This window comes from Anas acuta, chromosome 1, assembly GCF_963932015.1.
Source record: "Anas acuta chromosome 1, bAnaAcu1.1, whole genome shotgun sequence".
In the NCBI taxonomy this organism is placed as follows: Eukaryota; Metazoa; Chordata; class Aves; order Anseriformes; family Anatidae; genus Anas; species Anas acuta.
This window is the reverse complement of record NC_088979.1, coordinates 188,671,095-188,683,764: the sequence shown is the minus strand read 5'-3', so window position 1 is coordinate 188,683,764 and position 12,670 is coordinate 188,671,095. Positions and strand designations below refer to the sequence as shown.

Sequence of the window (12,670 nt, the reverse complement as noted above, 5' to 3'; positions counted from 1 at the left end):
ATTTAAAGAAACAGCAAGTTAAACTCCCCTTTGAGGCTTGAAGTGGATTTGTTCATTTCATTAAGCGGTAGAGCTTGTGTGACAAGTAAGTGAGGTCTATCTACAGTATCAGCTAATCAGGATTATGGCGGTCCTGGGGAGAAGGCTCAGGTTGAGCTGAAAGCTATTTTCTTGGTGTTTGTGTCCATGTGCACTTAAAGACATATGTTGGGTAATGGGCAGGACCTTTGAGACAGCCCCATTTATGACAATAATGAGAAGTGCTTTATTGCTTAGCCACATGTCAGGCCCAGCGTAGGAATTACAGTTTTCTAAATCGCAGTAGTTACCCTCCAGGGCAGAGTATAACCAGAGTCACGGTATGCTGCTGTTAAACATACCCGTGGCACACGACAGATTAGTGCTTAGCAGGGACAAAAAGCATGAGGACAACAGCTCTGCAGCGGTGGGAGATGCTGCAGTCAAAACAAGCCCCGGGGGCACTGGATCCATCAGCACTGGCTGCCCTGTGCTCTGCCCATGTGCTGGCGATGCTCTGTGAGAAAGTCTGAGGCACTTGGCCAAGAGAGAGAAATTTTTCATCTCATGTGCAAAATCACTCCTTGGTACGGATGGCCAAGCAGCTGCCCTTGTGCACCACGGAGGGGTTGCTTGCTGGAGATGCTGAGCTCAGCTGCTGTCACCAGAGCGCGGTCTGGGCTCTGCAGGCTCTGTATCCACGTCTGTGAATTCCCAGTGGCTGTTGGCTTCAGCACTTTGCTCTTCCAGCTCGGGGCAGCCCTGCTCATTAGCAGTGACAACATTATCTGTCAAGCACTTCTGCATCTCTCTCTGAGCAACTGCGGCTCCAGAAGGACCAACTGTTGGAACTGGTGTGAGCGTTGCACCAGCTGCTCCGAGGTGGAAGCCTACTGCCAAGTTGGTTATATTCCCTTTTCCCTGATCACTTCTACAAACTCAGTAAATAAATTAATTTGCATTAAAATATATAGTACCACACCACCCAGTGATGTTGATTTCTCCCAGCAGCTTTGCATGCTGTGTTTTTTTTTTTTTTTTTTTTTTTTTTTTGTCTCCATATCCATAAAAAGTACATATAAAGTCCACCTCCTGGAAGTGGAGGAAGCAGACAAGTATTCAGATTAAATGCAGAGGCACACTGTCAGAGCTAATTGCAGAAGGGCTCCTGGCCATCCCGGGTTACATGAAGAGCCCTGGATGTAAAGCATCCACTCTGCTAAACAGAACCTGAAGGGAAAGTGACTTTCATGAAAATGAAGAAAAGAAGGAGGGAACTGGGAACTATTAATTCCTTGACGAGCTGTAGTTGAGAAAATGTGATGAACTACAGGTTAATTCATTTCCTGAATTAATGGTTATTATTTTCTAAATGTCCATCTGCGTGAATCATGAGGGTTTTCTCTGGTGCCTAATTTTTCTATGGTAAAGATTAGGATATAAGCAGTGTTGGAAAGAATGTAAATTGTGCATTGGAAATCAGAGCAGTTTCATCTTAATTTCCAATCCAATTCACCATTTCTTCAACTTGTATGGTAAGAAAGGCAATATTAAGGTTTGTTTAATTCCAATCTTGCACTAAACCCAAGGGATTAAAGCCCTCACTGGCTTTTCAGAACAGCTTACTTCATTCTGTTTCAAGTATTTGAACGTGTTAGGTGTTCCTTTCTGTGCACTGTTCTGGAATTGTTTACTGATGACACTGGTTCTGATCCATCCAGCATATAGGTCTGTTATGAAAACTCTACCATGAGATGGTAGATAACACTAAATATTTAGTGAAATTTGGATCCCTTCAGGGATGTGGAACTGAAACCAGTGTCGATACACTTACAGGAGGTTTACACCAACAGATGTGGAAGGAACATCCTTGGCCATCCCCAGGCCCTTCAGGCATGGGTGTGTTGTGTGTGCAGGAGCATCGTGTGCTGCACTGCAGGCATCCTTTTCTGGAGAAAGATGGACAGAGTAAATGTGCCAGGGAAAGCAATCTAATTGCTTCTTGTACTGTGGGAAGGCTTCGTGGTTTTACACTGCTGAGTAAGTTATAAGACATGATATAGAACAAAGTAATTAAAATGTGCTGTATTGAAATGTAGTTAACATTTACATCAGGTTTATTAACTGGAAAGTTTACAGAAAGTGTAGGGATTTACTTGCCAAAATAAATTCACTTAAACGTAATATGAAGAATTTCCACAAAACAAAACAAAGCAAAACAAACATATAAATAAAAACACTTCAATATCTTTCATCCATAGAAATGTCTTAATCCTTATCTGACTCAAAGTAGCCCACCCAAGCATGGAGGAGCACCAGATCCTGCCAGGGCCCAGCCTTACAGCTCATCACTTAGATGCATCACTTACAAAACCCGGTGAAGCTGTATTACGGTTGATTCCAGCATCACACCAAGAGTTGTCTGCAATCTTCTATGTATGATACAAATTAAGGATGATTCTCGCTAACAATTTTCTGTTAGCATTCAGAAATATCAAAACAAACATTAGGAGAAAGACCTCCAGGTATACCTCCTGAAGAAGAGGCCCATACTGAGCCATTCAGAGGTTTGTCCTCTCAGGTACAGGTTCAGGTAGTTTGTAAGCAGGTATGGCCCACACATGGTAGTCATTCAAACAAAAATAGCCTAGGCAGGTCTGTTTTATAAGGTACCTTGAAGACACAGCCTCTATGAATATCTCCTTACAGTTGTGAGTTATGGTCCCATGTCAAAATACCCCCTCCCCCCTTCCCCAATACAAAAAAATAAATAAAATTAACACCAAAACCAAAACCATTTTTTTTTTTTCTCTGTTTGAAAGATTCTCCTTTTCTTCTTTCAGCTCATCCTTACCTCCCACCTTAGGGGTGCATGTCCAGATGCTTTCCACAGCTGTCAGGTGCACCATGATCTGAAAGCAAACATCAAAATAGGGATGGAAATCTCATCTGTTTTAATTAAGCCCTCTCCTGAAATTGCAGGCCTTGTTCATTTTCTCACAGAAGCAATGTGGATTGCCATGCAGTCTACAGGCAGCTCCTGTTGTGTGACACACGGTTAATTTAAGGAACTGCTGAAGGAGGTTTCAGTCTTTGGGACTGGCAGGCCTTCCTCTGTGACCTGCTTTATCCACATGAAAAAGAGCTCGGGTGAAGATTACTGCATTAACACAGATCAGCAGCTCTAAGTGAGCTGGAATTGGCAGGCAGTGTTTCAGATTTTGGCATGTCAATCAGCAGCAGCCGCTCAACAAGACAGAAAGCAGACACCTGGAAATGAATATTGAGGAGACTAAAATTTTGCTGAAAAGGTCAGAGGTGGGAATATCCTCGAGTGAAAGTACACTAAGAAGAGGTAATAAAGAGATGTCTTTCAAAAGTTTGATTCTACCATGCTTTTCATAAAAGATATCATCTATGGTTTCATATATATTTTTCCTCACATGCTTGTTCACACTTTTTTATCTTACTGTACTGAACAAGGGGAGAAGATAGATATAATACCAGCTGCGCTCAGAGCACTTCAAAAATGCTGCTTACTCCAAAACCAACCAACCAAAGGAAAAAAAAATATATTTTCTGTTAGAAACTGGAGAGTCCAGGTGATCCAGTGATAGGTACATGATGATAATATTGTATTTGTTTAGCACAATGGAGCCCTGGTCCTGACTTGTGCTTCTGAACAATTTTGTTTTGACTATTATTTGTAACGATTTATTACTATTATTGTTACTATTATTGTATTTGTTGTCATCATCATTAAGAATTACGCATCATCACCCCAGGTGATTTTCATTTTGACCTTGCAGTCCTGAAGTCCATAGGGTATTGCTGCCACTCACTTTTAGCACAATTAGGTTAATTTCCTAAATTCTGATCTAGAACCAGTTTTTTTTTCTTTTATTTTTTCCCCCATACAGTTTTTCACATTTCTGTTAAGAAATCAGACTCAGTTATTCTTACCATTCCATGTATACTTCCTTTTTCTTTCTTTTTTTTTTTTAAATAAAATGTGTCATTTATGTATTCCCAGACAGAATTTTCTACCAAAATATTATAACAAGTAGCCTTTATACTCCCTATTCATTTTGTTATGCAGAAAGAGCTTCTACCATGCAGTGACACTGAATGTTCTGAATACCAACAGACAGCATTCTGCATGTGACATCTGATTGTCATGCTGTCATGAAAAATATCTGGATGGTACTATGAATACATTTATGTGGGGTTTATTTTAGGAGCTAGGATGACAAACCCATGTTCCTATTTCACACTGTGAAATGAGCAGCTCTGTGCTTTAAGAAAACAAATGGAGAAAAATATTTTAATATCCTATATAGTGTTGCTCCTGTTTTACGAGCAAAATGTGTTTATTTTTCTTTCTGGTTCTGTGGACCCCAGGAAAATCTTTTAACCTTGCAGTTCTTTACACCATTGCACATTAAAGCTGTCAGAAACTAAACTAATTAAACTGAAAAGCTGCTTACTTCTCTTTCTGTATGAGGTTAAAAAAAAAAAAGAAGATACAATTACTGGTTAAATTAGGGCACTGAACAGATTTTAAAACTATGTGCAGTCTAAAAACATTATGAATATGAAATCTTTGTTGTATAAATTACAGCTTGCATGCAGGCCTGGGCACCAGACTAACTAGGAAGATGATGACAAATTAGAACGAACTTTAAGAAGAATAAAATGCCTAACATAAGGGCTATAGCGAATGATTCATGGAGAAAGACTGTAAGAGCTAAATATTTTAAGATGCCCCACACAGTGTCCCAAAATGCTATAACTGTTTACATGTCCTGAAAGATATAAGCAGTGAGACATTAGGGAGATTGTTTAGAGTGCTTCTAAGAGGTATAATTGCATATAAAGGTAGGAAACTGAGCAAGGGGAGATTCGAGTTGACTATCCAGACAAAATTTTAACAAGAGGTCTAATAGACTGTGAAATAGCTTCCCAAGAAAAGTGCTAGGAGTCACATCTCTAAAATGATTTAAAAGCTGACTGGACACATCACGTGAAAATATAATGGGAAGAGAATACAGAAGCAGCTCGTGGTGTGCTTCTGACTTGCGGTTTATGTGGTCCCTCCAGCTCTGGCATTTGCAGCACCCATCGCCAGCCCTGCTTAGCACCCCTATGCAGCTGGCCAGAGCTGAGACCAGGAGGAAAGTATACTCCACTGTCCATATTTTCAGCAGTTCTCCAAGTCCACTTGGGTCCCCTGGAACTCCTGCCCAGATGCTGCTGAACGCCGTGGTTTTGCACACAAGGCTTTTTTGGGGGGCCAACCCATGGTGACCAGCTGCCTGGTGCTGAGGTTTGAACTCAACCCATGAGATCTGAGGGGGAAGCTCAAAAATAGTCACTGCCCCTTACCTTTGCTGCTGGGTTGAGAGGACAGCCTGGTACAGGGCAGGTGAGTGTGCAACTTGGTTGATATGGGAGTCTGGCTTCATTTAGATTATGACAAGCCCTTGAAAATCCTTCCCAGCCTTCCCCCCAAAATTAATTAAGGTTGCTGCTGGCTTCACTGCCATTGTCCTTCTGTATCCTTCTGCTCCATTTTATACAAATAGTTGAATGCTTACTGTCCAAAGAAGATGAGTATTTTGCATAAGAATTAGACAACCAAGTGGAGTATGAGAAATTAGGTGTCTGTAAGAGGAGCCTGTGCACCTCACTCGAGGCTGAGTGGTGGCAGCATAGTCCTTATATTGCCAAGTAGAGCAGTGCCCAAAGACATGAGGATTTGGTCCTACCTGGCTCATCAGTAGGCTGATGGACATCTCCCATCTGTGAGCAGCTACATTGTGGCTTCTGTTTTTTTCTTATGAAATCCTCCACCCATTAACATGATTGCAGGTGAATACATATGCATGAAACAAACAAGAAATCAGTATAAACATGTCAATTTAAACTTTTATGTGAATTTTCTATGTTAACACTTCCTATATTCCACTCCTAGTTTGATACCCAGAAGGTTCTTCAGTGGAAACTTGCAAGGAAATTTCACACAGAATGAGGGTTACAGAAATGAAATTTTGTCCTTGTGAATGCTAGATGGATTAGGTTATACATATGCATCTATGGAAGCAGTGGTATTAGCAGCAGTAGCAGTAACATAAATACATCTTCAAAATAAACAGAAGTGATGAATCTATCATTAAGACACACAGTGGGGGCACCAGGAGGTTCATGGTTTCCCCACAGGTTTTCCCATAAGGTTTTAATATAATTCCTTACTTCCCTCTAGTTTTGTGCTCTTTGATTTGTAAAACAGGGATAACAACACCCATAGAGTGTATTGGAGGGACACGAGTCTGCAGTGATTTCACAATTATTTGAACTGCTCTGGCAATAAAGACCTCAACAGCACAGGCTGAAGAGAGGAGCCAGCACTGGTTGTTAATACGGGTGTGATGCTGGACCTGGTAAATCATGCTGGGAAGTAAATTTTCATCCTTGAACACAGCAGGCTACTCCTAGCAAGAGTTGTTTAGGTGACAAAAAAGTGTTTTGTCTGAGTTCATTGATATCCAGCTAAAAAGAAATGAACAAAAACATTTATGAAGTAGTTAGTCTTAAAACCTTGGAATAATCATTGCCATACAGTGTAGTTATCTCGTTTCACATCAACTCTTTGAATCTAAACATGATAAAAGCATGGTGTGCTGTATTTGAAATGGAGCAGTCAAATAATGATGGCAGCAGTCGGAAAAAGAAAAAAAATATGACTACTTTTGGTTCTGAACCTGCAATAGTGAGGCATGATGAGTTTTGTTTAAAAATGGGGATACAAAACAAATTTTCAATTCACTGATGAAAGCGAACTGCACCCTCCCATCAGCCAGCCAGAAAATGTGAAAGAATGCTGAGAAATTCTCTACAGATGATCAATACTCAGCTCCACTTGATAAATATGCCCAGACATTGGAAATAATTGCTTAAGCTCTATAGTGCCATTATGTATTTGAAAAACTAGCTATAGGAAATGTAAACCATTGAGAGAACAAATTAGGGAGTACATTATCATTAAGAGCAGTATGCTTATGTGGAAAAAAGTAAAGGCACTAAGAGCTGGGCTGTATTGCCATGTGCAAAAAGTCAGGAGAAACGACTGCACTGTGTTATATACTCTCATTCCACATGTTGACTTATTTAATACGGTAACAATTTAGTAATCTAATAGTGTTAAAGACCTAGACGTATTCTCCATGTATTTACCACTCAAAATGTAAGCTATCACAAAAATAAGCTCTCCTGTTCCTCTCTGCCCATCATCAGGAACCTGCCTCAGCTGGCCAGTAAGAAAGCCCACACAGATTATCTCCCTCACCTTCACAGTGGATGGACACAGCAGCAGGGGAAGCAGGTAATCAATAAAACAATCGAGTTCTCCTGGGTGAGACTTGGAGCAGGGACTGTATCGGTCACCCTCGTGAAGTCCTGACCCACCAAAACTCTTCAAGCACCACTGTAGTGGTTAGTGAAGAGTTGGCCACAGGGACTGACCTCTGTGCAAGTCCACACCAACACCCAGCCAGGCACTCACAGAGCAGACGCTGGAGCTTCATCAGATTTAGGATGCCCCATGATCACTTGCTTGGCTGCTTCAGGCCTATCTACCACACCTGTCCTCTGCTAACTTCTTCCTTAACCTTTGCCCATCTGGACAACCTGACCACCTTGAAAGAAAGAGCAAGCTGGCCCATTCTTGCTGCTCTCCAAATAAACAGGTTCTCCTGGCATGGGAGCCAGGCCCAGAATGGCAAAGCCTAATTAGAAGAGCCATATGAGCAGCTTCTGTCCTTTGGCCAGTTTTGCGTTTTCAGCCTCTCCCTGTTCTTCCAGAATTGATCAACAGAGCTCATGCAGAGACCCCTGACTGGTGATATATACTGGCGTGTTTGGAGATGGGGTGTTCAATTACACTGATATGTTATATCTGAATTTATCTTACACCTTTGACCACTTTATCTGCTTCTCAAACCCTATCTCGTAGGATTTATCTCAACAGTCCCCAAACGGGAACAGCTCCCTGTAGCTAATATTTCCTCTTTTTCATTTCAGACATGGAGTTTCTCTCAAAATGACACCTGTGTGAGCTATTGGAAAGGTAAAAATCCGTGCTATTACAGTGACAAATTTTCTTTGCCTAGAAATGTCAGAGCTTTAATGCCCCATATATACTTTATTGGATATGACTAGAAATTGAACCCTTTATACCAATGGAAAGGAAACATTCCCAGTCTCCCAGGTCTAGAAAGCTTTGAGATATCTGACTGTTAAGGTATGAAATATTTTTAAGCATATAAAACCTATTTTTGAAATGTTACAGCTACTTCTAGGCTCCAAATATCTGGACTAGCAATCGTGAAAGCCCTTGGCTCTTGAAATGGGATGATATGAAATATATATCTTCTAGACAATCAAAATCCCTCCAGAACTTTCAAAGTATGTTATTTTAATTTTGTTTTCTGTTTGTTGGTTTCTTTCTAGGAAGCTCATGGACTTACTTAATTCTCATAACCACAGGAACAAAACCAAGGAGGAATTTCCTGAGTTTTGCCTGCAGCACATAAAAAAGAGAAGAGGCACTGCTGGTTTTTTTTTTTCCCCAGGCTGCAGAAAATCTCTGAGCTGTTCTTGTAGACTTCTCCAGTTCTTGTTCTAGGTAAAGTGGAAAAAAGTGGAACAAATTAAAGCCTATAGTGCTCTAAACTTCAATTTTATTCTATTTATTTATATGTTTGTTTGTTTGATTTTATTTTACCATCATTATGAAGACTGTATGGAGCAGGCCTCTTATGAAGAAGGAATGCAGGAATATTGCCTCTCCATCAGCACCATCACATGTGAACCTTTTCACCAGTTAGGTCAGTGTAGATTTGTATTCACACAAACTCACACAAGAGTGGGCAACCTTGCTGTAAAGATCTGTGCGCCTCAGTGTCTGTCAGAACCTGTTAATAAACACTAGTCATAGACAGCGGCTGGGACAAGTGGAAAATATTTCACACTGATGTATGTTAGTCACAATCACAGATGAACAAATCAAATGGTGAGGCTTTGCTTTTTATTTTTATTTTTCCAATAATGGGACGTTTTATTTTGCTAATTAAAATTAGCAAATTTAAGGTCTCATCAGTGTATGGCCATTGCTTGTTCTTATGATCTTGTTCCACACCACAAATATTGTTTCAGGATCTTTGAGAACAAGGTGTGTTCCTTTCCCCCTAAGGAAAACCCTCGTTGCTCTGCCTTCCTTGTGCCTGGCAGCATAAATTAGGCTGGTTCCTTCTACACATCAAAGGCAGATTAATGTGATATTAACATAAAAACACCAAACAAAAATGGGAAAACACATCTGTGTGTGCTGACAGCCTGTTATGCCGTGATTTGTCTGGAAGAGGAAGCATCAAGCCTGCGTACCTTGTGGAACCGTACCACAGCAGCCATCAGACCGTCCTGTCTGCCTCAGCTACGTCTGGGTGCAGACTGGAGGAGCACATCAGAGTTGAAGTGGTCGGACAGTGATGCACCCCGATACCTCTCCAGATGGGACCCTGCCATGCTGCGGAGCCCATCGCAGCACCCGGCTGACAGGCACCTGCCTCACGTTTGGAGGTAGCCTTCTGTGACAGAAAGGGGCTGCTTTCTCCGCCGCTTCTGCCGCATGTTGTTACACTTTACACATCTTGCCGTATATCTGTGATGTCCCAAATGACAGGTGCGTGCCTTGCTGAGTTCTACCGGGGGCAGAAATTCCTAGACGAGGGAGCCCGCAGCCGGGGAAGCATCTGGTAGGATGAAAAAATGCTGTCTTGTACTCTGTCAAGTGTAATTAGAGTTGCCGGTTGTCATCGCTGCTAGCATTTGGTTAAGTAAGTTTCTCTGATGAGAAGCTATCTGACAAAAGCCAACGCCACCTAAAGTTACGAGCAACGCAATTGCAAAGTATCTTTTAAAGTCTTATTTCTAGTCTTTAGTCTAGCTCAATAAGATGCAAGGGTTTCAGCAAGTTGCAAAAAATTGCATTAATAAAGAAACTCAGAATAATTTGCTTTTAACAGCAAGCATTGGGGAGGTTGGTGATGGGTTTTCTACAGCCTGAGTAGGAAGGATAAATATTTTATGTTTTTAATTGTGTCTGGCAACATATTTAATTTCTTCCTTACCAGAGTGCAGCACACAGGGACCATCCATACCCAGGCACCATCTGAAGATCTCTTTTTGCTGAAACTTTGCTTCTGATGATGAAGCTTTCTGCCTTGCTGGTGTTACTTCTCAGGGAGTGATCCCCAAACCAGTGCCATCTCCCAAAGCCTGCTAACACCCCAGTAGCTGGAGCAAGTAAGAGCTGGTTTTGTTGGCAGCGTGCTGTGGTCACAGCTCATCAGCTCTGACTTTAAAATGGGTTTCTGGGTGCCTGAGGCTGCCCAGCCACAGCCTGACCCAGCTGCCCGGCCACAGCAGCATCACTTAACCCACCTTGGTCATGCTGGAAAGGAGCTGTGCTCCCCACACAACTGCTGCCAAGGACTCCTATATTCTAATCCTTCCTTTGTTATAGTTCATTATTTATAAACATTTGTCACTCTGTTTCTGTAATAGTGTGCAATTTATAATTACTGCTTTATTCCATTACTTTCTTAATGTGGGTGCATCCTCAGTATTGTTCACAAGCAGGAAGTCTGGTGGAAACTTCAGCTTGATGCAGAATGAGGCAGCCCCCCTAGAAATCAGCAGACCCAGCCCATGGTTATAATATGGCAGATTCTTTCCCCTCCATCCATTCGTGAATTGAGCTCCTTCCGATCATTAACTGCATTGTGTGTGTTTGTTAATTAACTGCTAATGGGCTTTCTGCTGTATCTGCACAGTAGGTACCAGTACATAAAACAGCTAAGCTTAAAGTTTTTTTCCTGGAAATATTACAGAAATAAACAAACATCTATGCGCATTAACTTTTTTCTTTTCACATATCGAATACCCACCATATGCTATATGCCTTAAATGACATCAGTCCCTGTGCTTCCAAGATAAAGACGGAAATCGAGGATTTAAAATTCATACAAGTGTAAATGCCTATTGAAAGCTGCATTTTGTCCCACACAGCAGCAAAGTATCCAATAAGTTTTCATTAGCAAAACAGTAAGATACAGACATTTTGATGATGCATGTTTGGTATTAAGAAAAGAAAAAGAATTTATAGTGGAGAGATTAAAGGGTGAACAACTACGGAATTTAAAAAGATAGGGTATGTAAAATGTGAAGAAGCTGTGCAAGGCCACAGATCTGTTGTGATCAAGTCTGTGTTGTTTAAGAACTTACCAGAAATTTTAACTAGTGGGTTTAATTCTGTCATCCCTAAAGGCAGTAACTTCCAGCTAATGCTCTGCAGATGCTTGTACCATCGAAATCCATCCCCAGGGGGTTTCCAGTGAAGCCCATAGTATGACACGGTCACCTGGTTGTTTGTATCTGTATGTAGAAGTGTGAGCCCAAACCTTTAGCAAAAGAATAAGAATAGCTGAGCATCACCATTGCTGATGAGAATAAATGGTATGTGGGGGAAGCTGAGATGCTGGGCAGTCCCAGGAGGCTGTCCCTCAAATTCATGTAGGTTATGAACAAATTCGACCCATAAACTTCAGGAAGCAAAGAACCTTTTAAAGAATACTGTCTTTGATACACAGGAATAACTTAAAGGCTTTCACATAAGAAGAAATTTCTTGGTCCCACAAGGGACTGGGATATGAAATACTCAACTACGTAGTCAGTAAGTGTAAAGAAGTTTGCACCCCATGTGTGGGAAGAAAGACACATGTGAAGAGTATGGTTTAAATAGGCCATCTTTTTTTTTTTTTTTTTTTTGGGGGGGGGGGGGGGAGGGGGGTGAGGAGGTGGGTGGTTTCATCAGGGAACTTCCTTGAGAGTGTGCAAGGCTTAACTTCTGACCTCTGGCCACCACATTTCTATTCAGATCTAGAAATGGTCAGAGAGGAGCATCCAAAGAAGAAAGGCTCCTTTTTTCTCTTAATCACCATGTGAAATCCCTTCTCTACATCCTTCTTAGAGCCGTGGGTAGTGACTTCACAAGCACAGATACGGATGTTCAAACACCCAGGCAGCTCTTTGTCTGAAGTTGTGGTCTTAGCCTTCAATTCCTGACCACACCAGAGCTCATCAGCTCTGTAGAGGCAAAGTAAAAACTTAAAGAGTTAAGGAAAAATTAATGTGTGGTCAAAGGTTGTGTGCAACAACTCAGTAAAGTAGGAGATGGATGAGGGAGTTCATGGGATGATGGTTAAGGAGCATACATGCTTTACTGCCCGAAAGAGAGCTCAAAGCAGGAACCAGATGAGAAGGAATCAGAGCAAGAGTTATTAAAGAAGCATAAACAAATAATAAAGGAAGGTAGAGTAGTGAATACCATCCAAATAGCATATATAGTAAAGAGGAATGCTGGGTTTTTAAGCACACAGTAGTTCATCCAGTGCCAGTACTGAGGAGTTTAAGGCATTGAATCAAGTTCAGATCCTTTGTTAAAACCTATAGAATTTTTTGAAAGAGCATGGAATCTGTCAGGTTTTGGCAAGAAAAGGTTAGCAGTGCAGTCTTGAAGTTTCTTAACTTCCCT

The 12,670-nt window shown here is 41.3% G+C and overlaps 1 long non-coding RNA gene across 2 annotated transcripts; it reads left to right on the top strand.

Annotated features, from left to right (window-relative positions):
* Positions 1 to 7,603: 7,603 nt before the first annotated feature.
* LOC137850322 (uncharacterized) lies at positions 7,604 to 11,516 on the top strand. Of its 2 annotated transcripts, XR_011092472.1 has the most exons (7): positions 7,604 to 7,840; positions 8,098 to 8,143; positions 8,527 to 8,701; positions 8,814 to 8,903; positions 9,411 to 9,654; positions 9,758 to 9,830; positions 10,209 to 11,516. It is a non-coding gene; the product is annotated as an uncharacterized lncRNA (long non-coding RNA). The 2 variants fall into 2 exon arrangements; XR_011092473.1 differs by lacking the exon at positions 8,814 to 8,903 and having other exon boundaries at positions 7,624 to 7,840.
* The last annotated feature ends 1,154 nt before the right edge of the window (positions 11,517 to 12,670 follow it).